Below are 18,484 nucleotides of genomic sequence, written 5' to 3'. Positions count from 1 at the left end.
AAAAGCATGAGAAAACTATAGACATCTCATTTCTGAATAGTGATGCAAAAATCTTAAATAAATTATTAAATTATTAACAAGCAATTAAAAAAACTTTTCATAATCCAATACACACATGTGGAAAAAAACTGCATTAAATATAAATAGAAAGCTCCATAAATTATTATAAAGCACATTCCTGTGCAAATACTACCTAGGTCAAGAATTCAAACATAGCCAGCTCCCTAGCAGCCCCTCACGTAACTTTGCCCAATCATCCTTCTCTCTCCTTTAAAGGTAACTATTATCCTAACTTTTATGATAATCACTTACTTATTTTCCTTTACATGTTTATCACCTAAGCATGCATTCCTAAATGCTATAGTTTAGTTTTACCCACTTTTGAACTGTCTGTAGATAAAATCATCCAGTATATATATTTTTTGTGTCTGGCTTTTTTTGGGTGGGGGCAGAGGAAGGACACAATGTTGGGTTTGTGAGATTTATTCACCTTGGCCCATATATTTGTAATGTTTACCTTCCATCAGTATACAATATTTCATTCATGAAAGACCCCAATTTGCTTATTATTCTGTTGATGAACTTGTACATTATTTCCAATTTTTGAATGCTATAAATAATGTTGCTGTAAACTTTCTTGTTCTGCAGAATCAAAAATCATTATGACCAAGTGAAATTTATCTCAGGAATGCAAAGATGGTTCAATATTGGGAAATATAGAGATATAATTATCATTTTAATGGGTCCAAAGGGAAACTAATATGAAAATCTCTATAGATACAGAAAAATATTTGGAAGATCCAAATCCATTCTTGATACTCAACAAAACAGTAATCAATGGTTAGTTGCCTAACATGAGATAATGTAGCTATCTCTGTCCCAAAGACAATGTCATTCGTAATGGAGAAACACTAGAAATATCTCCACAGGCAAAGGATACCAAGTATTAACATTATCATTTAACAATGTAACAGGTTTATAATCTCATAAAATTACTATGAGAAAAAATAAGAGGTATAAAAATTGAAAAAGAAAGAATAAGATTTTATATAGTAAAAACTATATTAGCAATAAAGAAATGCAGTAATGTATTAGCTTATAAAACTAATATACAGAAATCAACAGCCTTCATACAGGACTCTTGTTTACAATGGCAACAAAAATAATAAAACACTTATGAATAAATTTACCAAGAAAATTTGCAAGCTTCTATTAGGGAGGAAAAGCCTCTAAAACAGGCATAAAGAATATGCAACAAGACAAACAATTGAACAGGCATATTACGTTTTGATATGAAGATTCAAAATCATAAAGATGTCAGTTTTCCCTAATTTATAATTTAACAGAAATCTAATAAAAACACCAACATTTTTTCACCCCCTATAACCAGGTAAGCTGATTTTCAACTTTATAAACTAGAATCATTAAGAAACAAAAAAGAGGGGTGAACTAGCTTTACTAAAAATTAAAATGTTCTCTAAAGCTTCAGTGATTAATACGGCCTGGTTCTGGTGCATAACAAGGCAAACGAATTAATGCCATCAGCACATAAAACACTAGCGAAAATTACTAGACAGTTTCACTCATGACCATAGTTGTAAAAATCCTGAATAAAATATTAGCAAACTGAATCTAGCAAGACATACACACATACACACACACACTATCCCCACCCCCCATGATCAAGTGGGTCTTATTTTAGGAATACAAGGTTGCTGTAACATTTCAAAGATTAATAAATATAGTTTACCTTATTAACAGTATAAAAAAGAAAAATCAATGATATGATTAGCTCAGTAGATCAACATGCATCCATGATCAAACACAAGGGTATAAAATAACATAAATTATTACTTTATGATCTGTAGGTCAGAAGCCGACATAGGTATCATTGGGCTAAAACTGAGGAGTTGGCAGGGCTGTGTTCCATCCTGGATGCTCTAAAAAGAATCTATTTCCTTGCCGTTTCTAGCTTCTAGAGACTACATACATCTTTTGGCTCATGGCCCCTGACCTTCAGAAACAGCAATGTTGCATCTCCTTTACCATAGTTTTGTAGTCACATCTCCCTTTGACTCTGACTTCAGCTGGGAAAGGTTCTCTTCCTTTAAGGACTCATATGATTAGGTTGGGTTCACCTGGGTAATAGACGATAATTTTCCCATCTCAAAGTCTCTAACCTTAATCACACCTGTAAAGTCCATTTGGGTAAAGGAATTCTAAGGTAACATATGCACAGGTTCTGGGGAATAGGATACCTATTAGGACATCTTTGTGGGCTTTTACTCTGCCTACCACATAGGTAAATGTGGAAATGAAGAGAAAAGGACATACAGTATTCATTTGCCTTTGAGAAACAGTCTAAATGCCTCCAGTAGCTTCTACCTACCTAACAAATCAGGTTGCCAACCCACTCTTCTATGTGACAATCATCTAAACTAGGCCATCCTGTAATTAAGACACCCCACTCTTCAATTCAGGCCTGTCCTAAATTTGTTCCTTAGTCCTCATCTTGCTTATTATGCTACTTATTATCTCTTCTCAAGGTCAAAGACCTTCAGGCCAACGCAAGTCTTTGGGTATGCACAATTCCATGGTGGTTTTATAGCCGGAACCATGTATGCTCTAACAGTAATGGTTGTAAATGCACAGCATTTGATTAGCCAGAGCACTAACTGTATGATCGTAGTCTATTATCAATAAATCATTGGCTGGTCCTGTTAAAATTGATTTATCTTCTAGCTGGAAAAAAAAATGTGTTACTATTTGAGCCTTTAGCCACATTATTTAATGTGATAAGTAATTAATTAGACAAGTTCTAGTTAATGGGAAATATCGCTCTACTTTGGTAAAGTAAGGTAAGGAATTCTAAGGTAAATAACTTATTCATAGTCCTACCTTAGTTCCTCCTGAGCACTGTTCCCAGTCATCCTACCAACTCTCTTCTTCTCTATTCTTACCAGATCTTCTATAAATGTCTCTAACAATCCTATGCACAAATTTGACATAGGATGGAAGAAATATATTTCAAGAACTATGTTTAAAGAAACCAATTCCATTGCTATTACCCATATGAAGTATAACATAAACAATTCTATATAAAAAGTTGATGTTCAGCTATTCCTTCAAAGCCCTTGGTAAATAGTAAGAAATTATAAATCTCACTTCACTTTTGGAGTCAATAGAATGCACTAGTGAGCGGAAAACAACAGCCATATTTTGTTTCTTTTAAACTAAGAAAAAAGAGGTTGATTAAAATGCAAGGTGAATATGTAGTATTTTCATTTAAAAGATCAAATTAACACCATCTCTGTGCTGTATTCTTTATTTTTTATACTTTTCTTACAATAAACATGCATACCTGTTTGTATCTGTGTGTGTGTGAGAAAGAGAAACAGAGAGACAGAGAGAGAATTTATTCACAGATACAAGAATGCTTTATCCTTAGATATCAATTTCAATACTCAACATTATCATATGCCTTTAGGTCCTTTAATTGATATTGATTTAAAAAAAAAAACACTTCATAAATTTGCTTTGAATTTTCTGGACCTCCACTCTCGGATCTGCATTGCATAAACAGATCTTTGTTGAAATGAAAGTAGGCGACATTATCACACACAAAGATTAAGCTTCGGATCTATAATTACATCTCCTTTAAGTCCTCTTGACTTTCCAGTGTAACTCTCTAAACTTCCTGGGGGCTGCTAGACATTTGATCTGAAATCACCCAGGCTGCCCTTCCCCGGCTCTTCTCTTCACTGTATCTTTAAACTCCTTGAGGCAGTGATGTGACTAGAAATGAACATGGTGCTTTCAGAAACAACCAGAAAGTAGCTCTGAATTTTTTATCACATTTTCTTCAACCTTCTTCCTCAACCTTTTCTCTTAGTTATTCCATCTGACTCTCAGGCTATGAATGTGTTCAATTGTTTCATCATCATTTTCAGAGATTATCAAATAATGATTGTTTTTAACCAGCTGACTGTCTATCTGATTAAATGATTGTTCAGTACTGTATTCGTTTCATTTTGAATAGTAATCCCTCACCATTTGCTTTACATTGATTCATTCATTCATGTGTCTAACAAAAATTTTATTTAGCACTTCCTGGGGAACAGCCTTTGTTCTAGGCACATAGGATTCAATGGTGGCAAAAATAAAACTCTGTTCCTACATTCATGGAAGTTATAGTCTGGCGGAGGATGAGAACATTGTTCATGAAACGACCTTGCAAAAAATGTAAAATTATAACTGCAAGAATTACTCTAGAAGTATAAGTTACTATGAGAATGTGTGATGGGACATTCAAGGAAGACTTCTCTGAAGAAGAGATATTTGACCTGAGATCTGAGAGATATATAAGCATTGACTAAGGGAAGAAACAGGATAAACACACTCAAGGGAGCAGGAAAAGCCAGGGAACGGGGACAATATATGCAAACATCCTCTGGTGGAAAGAAGCATGAAATGTTCAAGAAACTGAAATAGGCCAGTGTGATGGGTGCACAGAGAGCAAGGAATTTGGGATGGCAGATGATGGTGGAGAAGACGGTATGGGGCAGAGAGTGTAGGATCTTATGGGCCAAGAGAAGGTGACATCACTCAATTTTTATGTCCCCCTGTCTTATTTATTTATTTCCCAGGGACGTGTGTGCGCGCTATGAATAACAACTATAAATAGGATAACTCACAGAACTTTAAGAAAGTATGACGACCTTTCAAATTTGCCATATGGATATTCTTAATTGAATTCAAAATCTCATCTCTCCAAAAGTGCTTTACAGGCAATGCCCAGGCAGCTACTTGGGTGGCTGTTGTTGGATATAATATACAATTTAACATATATTTAAATATACAGTATATATAAATATATATTATAATATATAACATATATTTGAAAGGGCAGTATGGATGGTCTTGCTTTTTCACCACTACTTGAGCAAAATCGAGAAGGCTTAGCATGTTACCAAGCTGGCGTCAGAGAGGCTGCACAGCATACAAGTGCTCCTATACTTATTTCTGTTCAGGTGTCTTTCTTTTCTTATCTGTCTCCAAAGAAAAATAAACTGTTTTTGATGTAACACCTCTGTGATCTCAAGGTAGAGGCTTTCAAAGGTGATAGAACAGTCCCTGAGAACTTAGTTCGGGTAAGGCTCCAGTGGGGTGCCCCGGGAGAGAAGAAAGCAGGAGTTGCTCAGGAGAAGATTAAATCTTAATGAAGAATTGGGGACATAAATACGTGACTAAGACTGTGACAATCCACAAAGCTCTTCTGAGAAATCTGATGAGCAGCCAGTTTTGAAGGGCAGTTGGTCCTCAGAAAACTCAGCAGAAATGAGAGCCCCAAGTGCCAAGAGCCTGGCACTCGCTTCTGTAAGAAATGGACAAGCAAGCCTTCCACGGCTCCTATCTATTTTGTGTTTCAAAAAGCATCAACTACATTTGGACAAGGCCCTAGCTCGCCCTTCATTTTACTAAGCATCTGTCCATTTCTAAGCAAAGTAGGCCGTGATTCCTTACGGTCTACTGTGCCCAAAGGCCTGAACAGAAGGGGTAGATAAGCAAGCCAAAAGCAGGGAATGCTTACGGAAGAATGAAAGAGTTAAACGTAAAAAACAAACCACACACACAAAAAGAGAAAAATATGGACAGTATATTATGCTACCATGATAGATTTTAAAATGCAAAATATTTAATTGTATTCATATTAAAACCCCAAGAAAATAAGAATAATGTATTCAGCCTTTAAGTTTCTATACATTGACTAAATAAGGATCTCTCCATATGTGTCCTCCAAGACCTATAGTGATCAACATGGAGAGTAAATAAACCCACCGTAGCCCCTGTCTCCAGCATAACTAGAAGACAGAGAACACTACAAATCTAAATTTGCACAGTGGAAGGGCAATAAAAATCTGGAATTTGCAGAGCCAGCACTGAAGTCGTCGTTGGAGCTGAGAGCCAGGTGGCGAATGCTTGGGAAAGAGGAGAGGCTGCAGGACCTAGAACTGGCAAGAGTGCTGGGGACACAACAGGAAAGGACTTGGCAGTGCACACGTCCCCAGATGGCAGTCTCAGAAAGGTACCTTTTCTGGGAGAGGAGAGGAGCCTGGGTGGTGGGGCAGGAAAAGGAAGCAAGTGTTTGAGATGAAGGGTCCTTCAGAAAAGGAGAAGACATCCTCCACCACACACACACACACACACACATACACACACACACACACACACACCCCATCATCATCATCATCATTTTAAAGAACGCACACTTCACTATATCAACACAAGACGGTGCTCTTGAACCAAGAAACAGTGTGAGCTTCCCAAAAGCCATACCCCTGTCATACAGAATCCCCTGTTATTGCTGGTCTAGGAAAATACAAGCTATTTCAAAGGGAAAGCAGCAGACAGGCTTCCCAAAAAGTCACTCTAAGATCTTGGTAAAGGAGAATCAAAATACTTCAGTGACTGAAAATTCTTTACTCTCAAAAACTGTAAAGCAGAAGAAAACTGTAACACAATGCCTAACCCAATTAAATGTCCATTAAAAAGCACTAATATATATTTAGACAACACCTCAGTGTAATAGGTAAAGGGGGTTAAAAGTACCAACTTGCAGCTATAAAATAAATAAGTCATGGGGATGTAATGTACAACCTGGTGACGATCGTCAATAATCCTGTATGGTATACCTAAAAGTTGCTAAGAGAGCAGATCTTAAAAGCTCTCATCACAAGAAAAAATTTTGTTAACACTGTATGGTGATGGATGTTAACTAGACTTATTGTGTGTGTGTCTGTGTGTATATCTATCTAATCATTATGTTGTATACCTGAAACTAACATAATGTTTTATGTTACTTATATTTAAATAAAAAATACTAAAGCACGTGAGCCAAGAAATAGAAATGCTCAGATGCACCCAAGCCCCTGCCTCAGCCTATCCTACCCAGGCAGCAGACACTGGGGCTGGTTGCTCAGTAAATCAGAAGAGACTTAGCAGAAAACCAATTAAAAAAAAAAAAAAAAAGATCTAACATTGACTTTAGTGAATTATTCTGATGAAAATACAGAAAGTCAAGTAGGAAAGCAGAAGGATATTAACAGCTTTGGATGTTTATTTAATGTGGATTTATGGACTTGATGACAAAAAAAATTGATTAACAATAACTTACTTCCAAACAAAACCCAATGTGTATACTTGAACATAAAATTGGTCAACACTTGAGCAGTCATCTCATTGCCCAGGTTGCAGGATTCTAGCTCCCTAAGTACTTTTTCATAATGTAGTCCACTCCATAAAAGGGCACAATGAACAGGGAGTATGGTAGAAATGTTATTAAAAAAATATAAATATATACAGGATCTGACCTAGTGACTGGCACATTGATTGCTAAATTTATCTGAATCTCTATGTAAATGGTCACCGATTCTTAGAGTAGGAGAGGACCCTTAAAGTATATTCAACTCAACTTAACATACAAACTGGACATGACAATATGTAACGTAAATGACAGGTAGTCAGGCCCTCAAATGAGGTCCTCAGATGAGGTCTCCAAACCTCTACCTGTGTCACCTGATCTTACACAAATCTGTAATTAAAAAAAAAAAAAAAAAGTAACTACCACTTAGCAACCTCTGTGTGCTAGGAACTGTGCTGGGTTTTTGGTTGGTCAGTTTGAATCATAGTGCCTGCTTTTTCCCCTTTATGCTAATTATCATAAATATAATACCATTTTACTAATGTGACCTTTTGTTCACTGTCCAGCTCTCTACTGGACCTTAAGTTCTTTGAGGACCAAGAATATGATGATTTTCCTTATACTGTATCCCCGTAGCCTGGAACTCATCAAGTACTATTTAAATTAATGAACACAGGTTTTGATTCCTCTCCCCATTTTAACACTATAGGAAACTAAAGGTCAATGGTGTGTTTCCTCAAAGCTAGTAAATGTCAGAACCAAAGTTCAGACCCAGCTTTATTTAGCCACAGAGGCCATGATTGCACTACCAAGCTTCCTGGTCACTCAATTAACTTGAAGGAAACCTATTAATTAATCAATTTCAAATTAATAGCATGAGTTACATTCAATTCCTGCTGCCTTTCCCCAAATCTAATAAAGTGTGAGTTTCAAATCGGAATTTTAATTTTCTGCAAGATGGTGCTAATACCACCTCTGGGCCCTGATGCTCTTATAATGTTTTACAATATATATTTCAGTGTTTACACACACTTACCATCTTTAATCATCCCTATGACTTATTTCCGCCTTCCTAATCAAAACCATACAGCACAGTTTAAACCAACAGTGTATTGGAGCTAGCCTACACTGGGAGTTTGTGAACTGGATGTTAAGCACAGCCACCATTAAAAATTAAACTTACAATGAGAAATTATAAGAGAAACAAAGAAAATTTCAATGGAAAAAGGATTTTTTTTTTTTTTAAATAAACGGTACTGGAACGACTGGACATCCATGAGCCAAAAAATGAACCTTGACTTAAAACTTCATACCATATAAAAAATTAATTCAAAATAGATCATGGATTTAAATATAAAATGTAAAACTTTAAAACTTTTATAAGATAACATAGGAGAAAATCTTCAAGATTTAAACCTATGTGAGGTGTTCTTAGACGCTGAAGCCATGATCCATAAAAGGAAACACTGACACATTAAGCTTCATCAAAATTTAAAATTTTTGTGCTGCCAAAGACCCTTTTAAGAGGATGAAAAGACAAGTTATAGACTGTGAGAAGAAACTTGCAAACCACATATCTGACAAAGTTCTTATTCTAGAAAGTATAAAGAACTCTTAAAACTCAACAGCAAAGAAACAAACAATCCAATTAGTAAATGGGAATTAGATATAAAGAGACATTTCACCAAAGAGATGATATAGGTGACAAATAAGCACATGAAAAGATATCCACCATCATTCCCCATTAAGTAATGCAAATTAAAATCACAGGTATCAGTATTCAACTATTAGCTAAATAAAAAATAGTAACAGTATGAAATGCTGGCAAGGATGCAGAGAAGCTTGATCTCTCATGCACGCTGGTGAGATAGTAAAATGAGCAGACACCTTGGATAATAATTTGGAAGTTTCTTGCACTTATCATATGACCCAACAATCATACTCTTGGGCACTTTTCCCAGAAATGTGAAAAATTGCATTCACACAAAAGCCTATGCATTAATGTTTATGGTAGCTCTGTCTATAATATGTCACAAAAAACTGGAACGACCTAAATATGCATCAGTGGGCGAATGGTTAAACAAACTGGGACATCCAGAGAATGGAACACTCCTCAGTGAGAACAAGGAATGGTACACACAACAATGCGCAAAAACGTTTAGTAAAAAAGGTCAGTCTCATGAGTTTACATGCTGTATGGTTATATATTTATAACATTCTGGAAATAAAACTATAGAAATGGAGAACAGATTAATGGTTATCAGGGAACAAGGGGGGAGAGGTGACAATATAAAGAGAAAGCTCAACAGAGTTCCTTTGTTGTGACAGGACATTTCTGTATCCTGAATGTGCTGTTGGTTACACAAATCTATACATGGGATAAAACTGCACACTACACACACACACACACACACACACACACCACAAATGAGTGTATATAAAAATGGTGATAATTGATTAAAGTCTGCAAGCTAGCAGTGTCACACCAGTTTCAATTACCTGTTTGTGATATTGTACTACAGTTACATAAGATGTCAGTGCTGGGGAAATTGGGTGAAGGGTATGTGGAACTTTGTACTGTTTTTGCAACTTCTTACGTGTTTATAATTATTTCAAAATAAAAGTAAACAAAACCAAACCAGAAAAAACAAATACTCAAAACTCATCATTTCCTAATCGTTTTACTACATTTTATTATCAATCATTTCACGAGGTTACTTGCATTATTTACATGTTGGATATATTAGTTTGCTCAGGCTGCCCTAATAAAATACCACAGGCTGAGTGGCTTAGACAGCAGACGTTTATTTCTCCTAGTTCTGGAGGCTGGGAAGTCCAACGTCAAGGTGCTGGCTGATTTGGTCCCTGGTAAGAGCTCTTTTCCTGGCTTGTAGATGACAGTCTTCTAGCTGTGGCTGTGTCCTCATGTGATGGAAAGGGAGTAAGCTCTGGGCAGTTTTCTTCTTTTAAGTACACTAATACCATCATTGGGGGCTTATTCTCACAACCTTATTTAAACCTAATTATCTTCCAAAGGCTCCATGTCCCAATACCATCACATTGGGGAGTAGGGCTCCAACATATGAACTTTAGGGGGATACATAAGCATTCAGTCCACACCAGTGGAAACATTACATAAGTTCTGCTACCGTGGCTCTCTTCTCTACTCTGCACTCTGTGGTATCTCATTTGTAGCTGGAAACCAGTCAAATGGGAGTATTTCTGTTACAGAAATAAGCAAACTCTACAGGTCAGAATTTGGTTTATTATACTGTTGATTGTTAAGAAAATAATGGAAAAAATGTTAATATTATAGATTAACTTTGAAAGTGTGTCATGTCTGTAGCCATTATATCATGAATAGCATAAAATTGAAAAATAGTCTTTTATTATTTGAAAGTTATTGTTTCATTCAGCAGAGAAGTCACTCATGTTATTGAAGAGTGAGTAAATTGCAAACTTAGGTCTTTTTTGTTTCACTTTCATCTTACTCATTAAGTAACGAAAAATATCAACCACATTCATGGTGGAACTACACTCATTCATTCATTGCAACCACAGGTTGGCTACAGACACAAGAAGTTTGCAAAAATCAATGAAAGCATACTGCGAGAACCAATAGGCCATATGGAATTTACAACAAAGAGTATTGTATATTTTATAGTTATTTGTAAATTGTGTGCTACCTTTATATTAGTAAAATTAAGAATAAACTTAAGCATGTCTAAATGAATATTTTTAAAGAGAGCCAGTGTTTAAACATTTACCAGGACAGCACTGGTTTAAACCCAGTCTACTCTTTTGGTTTTTACTTCAGTGGAGACAAATCACTCTTTAAAGTGGTGATGAGGAACATCGTGTGGTAAACAGGCTTTCCTACCTTCTGCAGATGCCCTGCTTCTGGGAGACTGATTTGACATATAATATCTTCAGAATCATGGATATAGAGAATCAACGACCTGTTACAACTGTAAAGCCCATTGATTTTCCAAGAAAATGCTCTAGCTTCTGCCATGAAAAGAAGCTCACAATGGGCTGGGTCAGTTCCACTTTGCTTTTACTTTAGACACCAAGTTTATAAGTTTTCTAATGGCTTTTTCTTTTTTCCTTCTTTTCTTTTTTTTTGGTATAACAAAATCCAAAAGCAAAATTTCTTTGTAGCGGGTAGTTCATGAGGTTAGTCACATTGGGTCTTCACTTACCAAATGTTTTACACTCATTGTCCCTTTGTTGTGGCCATGAACTAGTCAGAGATCAAACTTTCCAACTGATTATATCTTACAGTTATTGTTAAAAATAGAGCTAAGGTATATAAAATGATTAGCACAGTGGTTAATGTTGACTGCTCAATAAATGGAGTGTGCATAATACATACAATACACATCTAATATAAATACGTGGCATAAAGAGTCACTGATCATGGAACCACATTATCATATTACTATTCTTGATACCATATTCAGGTTCTAGTAAGTGTGTCTCTGAATTCTCTAGCACAGTATGGTGTAAGAACATGGGCCTGTGAGTCAGGAATCAGAAGATACAAGTTTTCATTTCAGTTGTGCCCACTGTTCACGATCTTGGGTTAGTTAACCTCTCTGAGCTTTAGTTCCCACATCTGCAAAGTGTGTGTGACCATGGAGAGCAGGCTGAGCCTCTCTGAAGCTCCAGCAGTCTGTAATTCCACAACGCTATGTGACAAGTCCCCTTGGATTGAGCTGGGCTCCCAGTGACAGGCAGTACTTTACCTTCTGTGACTTCCTCTGTCTAAACCCATGGACTCTCTCAGCAGTGGGCTAAGTCCCCTTTGGCAAAGCTGTCTCAGTGATGTATTAGTGGGTGAAAAGGCACCCAGACATTCATTCCACTTTGTGACTTTACTAGCTAGAGAAGGATTATTTGCTTCTACAGTTTGTGACCATAGTGAGCATGTGGAAGTTGTACCGGTAGGAAAATAAAATAATGCCAAAGAGTTCCAGAGGTGATATGTCTAATGGTTTTCCTCTTGGCAAGTCTCTGTGGGAGGGCTGCCTCGAGAGTTGATCAACTTGATGACACTACTTCCATATATCCGCCCTGCAGACCCTGTATGACACAGGGCTGGTGACTTCAATTACAGAGGCAGGAGCACAGATGCCCAAAATAACAGGGTGTCACAGCTGGGAGAAGCTTGTCTAGTCCAAGCATTCGATTTTACATACGAGGAAACAAGCACAAAGGGGCAAAAGACTCCTCCAAGGTTACAGAGCTACTTAACGGAAGATGTGGGTCTCGGAAGTCCACTTCCTGGAGTTCTGCCTCACAGCTTCTGCTCCCACTCCAGCCCCACCCACCCCGGGCAAGGAACATCTCTGATGGCAAAAGTCAGCCCAATCAGGCAATGTTCAGATCATTGTCCTCTCCCCGCCCCTCCAATTCTCAAATGAAGTCTGATAGATAGACTGTTAGAGAGAGTAGAATTTGGTTTTGGGAAAACCTAATTCCAATTCTCTGAACTTCCAGGAGAATAGCAAATATTTTGTCTTTAGTACATGTGCCACACCATTCTAAATGAGATTACTCAGGAGCAGTAAGAAACTGGTGCTTCAGAGGCCCTTTTCTTTTTAAGGCTTAGCATAGACTCAGCGACACACCTCAGGGCATGGGTTGCAAAAAACAACAGTCATGTTCTCAGGAATGTATCTGCCCACATTCAGAAGGCAGCAGCTGGACCGTGAGCTCCCTGAGAGCCTCTGGATCAAGCTGGGACACGCCTAGCACTCGAAAGACATTCAAAATGTTGGTTGGATGAGTCCAGGAAGTGTCACTCATGCTGATGACCACAGGGTTACAGAATATCCCGCAGAGTATGAAATAACTCCGTAATAGCTACCCTTTAAGAAACGAAGATAAGGTTGATCCTGAGTAGCTTAAGCTTAAGGTAGTTTAAGGTTCTTGATATGTTTTTGGAGTAAGGAAATTAGACATGTAATTTATCATACTCACTACAGTGGGAGTAGGTATATGGGAGGAAGGGAAGTTGAGGGAGAAGTATATCTTATTTATAGTCTTACATATTTCAATAGTGTAAGCGTATATTCTTATTTCAATAGTTCTCTTTCAATCTTTAAGGAAATGATGTGCAGAGTGACCTGCAGTATCTAACACTGAAATATGGAATTATACGATTCTGGAATTCCATGCTCCTGGGGAGGGGTATGAGAGTTAATACTCTCATTCCATCTCTCTCTCCTTCTGGAAAGTTTTCTGTCTTTGGAGGGACTTCGGTTCTGAGGAGAGAACACAGGGAGCTGACTGCTACGGTGGAATGAGCTTAAGGGAGTTAGAAAGTCTCTCGTGGCAGACACAGTGTAAGTCCCATTTCATCTCTTTTGGTGGCCCCACACTGCCCAACGTCCCTTGCATGAGGTTGGGATAAGGTAGCTGACTTATTATCAAATGAAATGTGGGAGGAAGTGTCATGAGGTACTTCTAAACATGGCCTTTTCAGACACTTGGAGCAAACTTTTAATTCACTCTTTTTGTGACAGAGCAACCTTGCAGGCTACAAGATGGAAGAGGGTCGTCTGATTCATTTTGCGCTTTGAGTGAGTGCAAAATAAAGCCTTTAGTGTGTTAAACAATTTTCTCTTTGGGTTTTTGTTGTTGCTGTTGTGACCGAAGCATAACCTACCTACCCTGACTTTTGTTCAGATTTATCAAGCCTGTTTCAACTGAAGATGACACAGGGTGGGGGGTGGGGTGCAGAAACCAGGACAGGAAATTTCTGTAGGATTAAAAATTGTGCATTTTTGGGGAGATCCTCTCTTGCGATCTTGCTTAGGAATAAGGATGTGTTGGCACAGAAGAGAGAGATTTGAGAATTTACACAGGTTGCCCAAATTTACTCTTCTGCTTGAACACATTTTCAAAGTCCTACTTTTCCCTAATTGTTCCTTTTTTGTTTCAATGTGTACTGAAAAAAACCATTTCAGATACTACATTTGAGAGAATTAAGTATGTCAGATGGCTTTTGAATAGTTTTATAACTTTTGAACAATCATGATCTGATTCAAACTTTAACAACCTATCATTTGAAGTTATTTAGTTCGAAGAGTTTAATTTCTACTTACTTCCTGCTATATGATACAGAAAACTTAGTATTATAAAATGCTACAAGATATTCCTTTTAGCCGAAATTATTTATATCATACACAAACTTAGATAAATAGGATACATTCATTCTAAACTTTGGCTAATGTTTAATAATAAAAAAAGGAAACTCATGAATTCTGGACCTGGTTGCATTTTAGTTTTCAAAGTTAATCTTGCTAATAAATAAATTATTGTTATGAATTTGAATTGTTGGCCATGAAGATTAAACGCATGGATGACTGAGTAAATAAAAATGCATTTGAGTTTGGATAGGTATGTTTTATAAGCCTAATATTTCACAAGAGGGAACCAGACTCAGCTAGTACTTTCGCATACTAAATTTATATAATTTATATCTACTTAAATTAATTTGGTAATCTGGTAGGATGCCAACCCTATCCATTCAGGGCTAAGCAAACCCATTTGAAAACAGGTAAGTTACATGTACAGAAAACATATGTGTGCTTATTCTTTTATACATAGATGCATCATTAAATTTAGACACAAAAACACAAATCCAAAATGACTTAAACTCCTAGGTAAAGTCATTTAATGCGTTAAAACTAAATGCTTTAAACCTTTTATCATCTACAAACCATTCTGGCCCACTCTTGCAAAAAAGCTCACAAGGCAATTTGGTTTGGAGGCATTTTTCTTCTCTGACTCTTCCAAATACAGCTTTGTATTAGCATGTTCAATAAAGCAAGTAACACCTTCCACTTGATTGTTTGAAACCATTCTTGACCCTCATTTCATTCCAGTTGGAGGTAATTACTTGCTGCTAATGCAAAGTGCTAAAGACAGCCTTAAATTGTGTTGAATTATTATGTAGATTGGGAATCAGTCCTCGTTTCTTCTCTTAAAACAGCACCATAATTCTAATCGCTCGTTACTTTGTCAAATTCAAAAGTCAACCAATTTTTCTGAGTGAAAACTTCTTACTTAAAATAAGGTATTAGTCCTGGACCTGCTGGAAGAAATGGGTGAGTTGCCTTGAGAATGAGGTCAGGAATGAATAAATCAAAAATGGTGGAAGTGAAATATGTATATTCAGGACCTAATATACATTAGAAGTGAGGAACGTAGCTTTTACTCTCTTTTTTCATATTTCGTGCACTGAAAATGCAAGGTTTTGTTTAGGCAATCAAAAGAGCAACTCCAAAATTTAGCTACAATCACTGGATAATTTTGTTTTATCTGTGTCTAGATAGAAACTCTGAACATTATCGCCTTTAAATTCAAGTCAATCATTTCTGTACACTAAAAACCCATATCTGGATTAATAGTATTTACGGTAAAATGGAGCAGGGTTTCTCTTAGCCTCATTCCTGGAATCAATAAAAACAACAGTAAAAGACTATTTTTTTTCTGTGAATACCTAAATGACTTCACAACCATTATTCCACCCAGAGGAAAAAATATTCTTGTATCACAGTGAAGGGGAGAGAATGCATGGCTTCTATTAAGACTAATGGAGGTTGGGATGCAAAGTTCAGTTCTCAGGGAGGAAATTAGTTGCCACAGGCCTGGAGAACTGGAGGGAAATTTACTAATTAGTTCTTCCTAAACCAAGGAACTTATTGTTTTATTTCCGCTCCTTCATGAGAAAGTAAAGCACAGGGTCATCACATATCCAGGAAAGGGTAAATGAAATATCTTCCGAAAATTTTAAAAATGGCAAATATATTAATATAAGCTTAAATACTATATGGGGCGGTGTGTTAGTTATTTTTTCATAAACTTAGAAAATTTCAATCTGCAAATGCAGAAAAATCATGCTTGAAAAATTGGAAACAGTGGGGGATAATTTATAACCTTTGTTCATCCCAGGAGAACATGCCCCAAGCACATTTTCTCCTACATTTCCACTACTTTCCATTTTCTAACATTATGCTGCTGGTCTAATCAAAACACTACTTTGACACAGCCTTTTTAATCTTCTTTTTTTTGTCCTCAAAAATCACCTCGGGCATCACAGATCCATTTTATTGGAAACCGTAATCAATCTTGTGCGTAAAGAACAACTCAGCATTAAGCCCAGGCCCTCTGGACACCTTTTATCAGGTTTAGTTAGATGAGTCCTAACGTCTTAGAATGGCAGATGGGACTCAGGCCAGTAAGGCCCTTACTACATGCGTGGTCCACCCCGAAGCCAATTTACCCAGTGACTCTGGCATTGCTCTGGCTTTCTACTGAGTCAGGAGAGAATTCAGAGTAAGTCCCAATTAACCAGGAGAACCAATCTGAGCTGGGCTAAAGTTGCCAAGCATCCCCGAGGCAGCCATGGCAGTGTCTTTTGAGCTTCTAGGCCTTTTCTATTTCAAAAGATGGTCAAATATTCACCCAAGTTGATTTTACTCAATTTGCTGAGCTTCAAATGTAAGGAAAACACGATTTTTCTTCAGGTGAATTCTGAGGAGAAAAAGCTAGAACTACAGATCCAAAACAAATGCTGGAGAAGAAAAACTGGTGGTGGTGGTGGTGGGGGAAGCAGAGAGCAGTTTCCATAGAAGAGCAACGCCATTAGGCTGGGTGCTAGAATCGCGAGGTCTATCTCATTGCAATCAAGGAAGCTGTTTTATAAGCAATGCACTAGCTTATTTCAACAAATGAATTATTTTGGAAGGATAATTCTTCAGATTGCAATTCCCTCATTCACTCATTTGCTTATCAACAAATGTATATTGAATACCAAATATATAACAGACTGTGCAAGGCCCAGGGATACTATAATAAGCAAATGGACAGAATTTCCTGCCTTCATGTGGCTCAGTCTTGGGGGTAGGATTGGGGTGTAGAATATATAACAAGGGGAATAAGAAGGGAGATAGAGAGGGCAATCTAATTTATGCTCGGTGCTCTAAATACCCTTTTATATTCATCCCCCTTGGGCCTGTGATTAAACAAAAATTCTTTACCAAACAGAACTATCTGTTTTTCATGCTGGATCATAATGAATATTACACTTCTTAGCTCCAGACCATCTTGACCTGTAAACCAGTAGCTGTGGAAGTGATACAATAGCCATCTATTTCTCTCTTTTAAAAAATGAAAGCAACTCCAAAGGAATTGTTGCCAGCATCCTCAGACAGAACCAGGACACCTCTACCTTAAGATTTCTGGCACTGTATATCAGGAGAAGCACTTCTGCGTCTACCAGGATGAAAACTATTGCCTCGGGCGGCCTTAGGGTAAGAAAAGCAGCATTAGGGACACATGGGCCTCCTCTCTTTTGATCCGCCTCCTCACGGACTCATGCTCCTCAGCACAAGACCACTAAAGAAATTACCTGCTGGGCATGCACAACTCTGTTGCACCTGCACGTCCAAACCCACATCCTACTTTCGCCAAAGAATGCAATATTCAGGGACTGTTGTACTGCAAAGAAATCTCATGCCATCTGAAATGTGCATGACTAAATCTTTAGGGTAGAAATAAGAGAGTTTATAGAACTTATGAGGGCTCGTATTAGCCTTTTAGAGGGTCAACAGATTGCTCTGTATCTGTGACAAATCCAGTGCAAATTGGCTGTTCTAGATTTTGAGACGAGTGGTGTCTTGACTTAAACTGGGGAGAGGTGTTCCAGCTGTCCGTGGAGGTGGAGGGTAAGAGGAGATGTCTGCCTAACTCATCATCCCATATTCCCAGAAGCCCTGTGGATGCCCTCATCAATTTCAGAACTCTCTTTTGGGAGTCCAGGTTGCTCGGACCTGGGCTGGAAGAGAGAAGTGTCTGAGAGTAAACCAATGAAGTCAGATTCAGAAGGGAACTCAGACAACACCAAGTCCAGAGTCTGCCAAGATCCAGATGTGCCACTGTGCTGAGAGCTCCAGGAGGGCACCACCACATCCCCTCTGTGCATCTGAGCACTCTGTGCCTAAAACAGTGCAGGGCTTGACATACACAGGGCTTGACAAACACCTCCACAAACCAAATGAAGGAATGCACAAATGTGTGAATGTTAGTAGGTATCCCTCCATATGCTCCCAGTCACTGATATCAGGGATATCCACTGCTCCGGTTATTTTGGAGAGTTACCTGGTGGGTGCAGCTTGACTAGCTTATCTACCCTTAACTGGACTTCCCAATTCTAAAACAGCATTAACCCGTATCATGTGACAGACGCCTGTGAATAAATGGTAAAGGAAA

The 18,484-nt window shown here is 37.7% G+C and overlaps 1 protein-coding gene across 1 annotated transcript in view; it reads right to left on the bottom strand.

The window, feature by feature from the left end:
• The window catches only part of ST6GALNAC5 (ST6 N-acetylgalactosaminide alpha-2,6-sialyltransferase 5), a 146,104-nt gene that overhangs the window by 66,448 nt on the left and 61,172 nt on the right, over positions 1–18,484 (bottom strand). The window lies entirely within an intron of this gene.

This window comes from Rhinolophus sinicus, chromosome 14 (genome assembly GCF_057876585.1).
Source record: "Rhinolophus sinicus isolate RSI-liver-muscle chromosome 14, RSI-T2T, whole genome shotgun sequence".
Classification (NCBI taxonomy): domain Eukaryota; kingdom Metazoa; phylum Chordata; class Mammalia; order Chiroptera; family Rhinolophidae; genus Rhinolophus; species Rhinolophus sinicus.
Note: the sequence above shows the minus strand (reverse complement) of the source record. Positions and strands in the feature narration are given on the sequence as shown.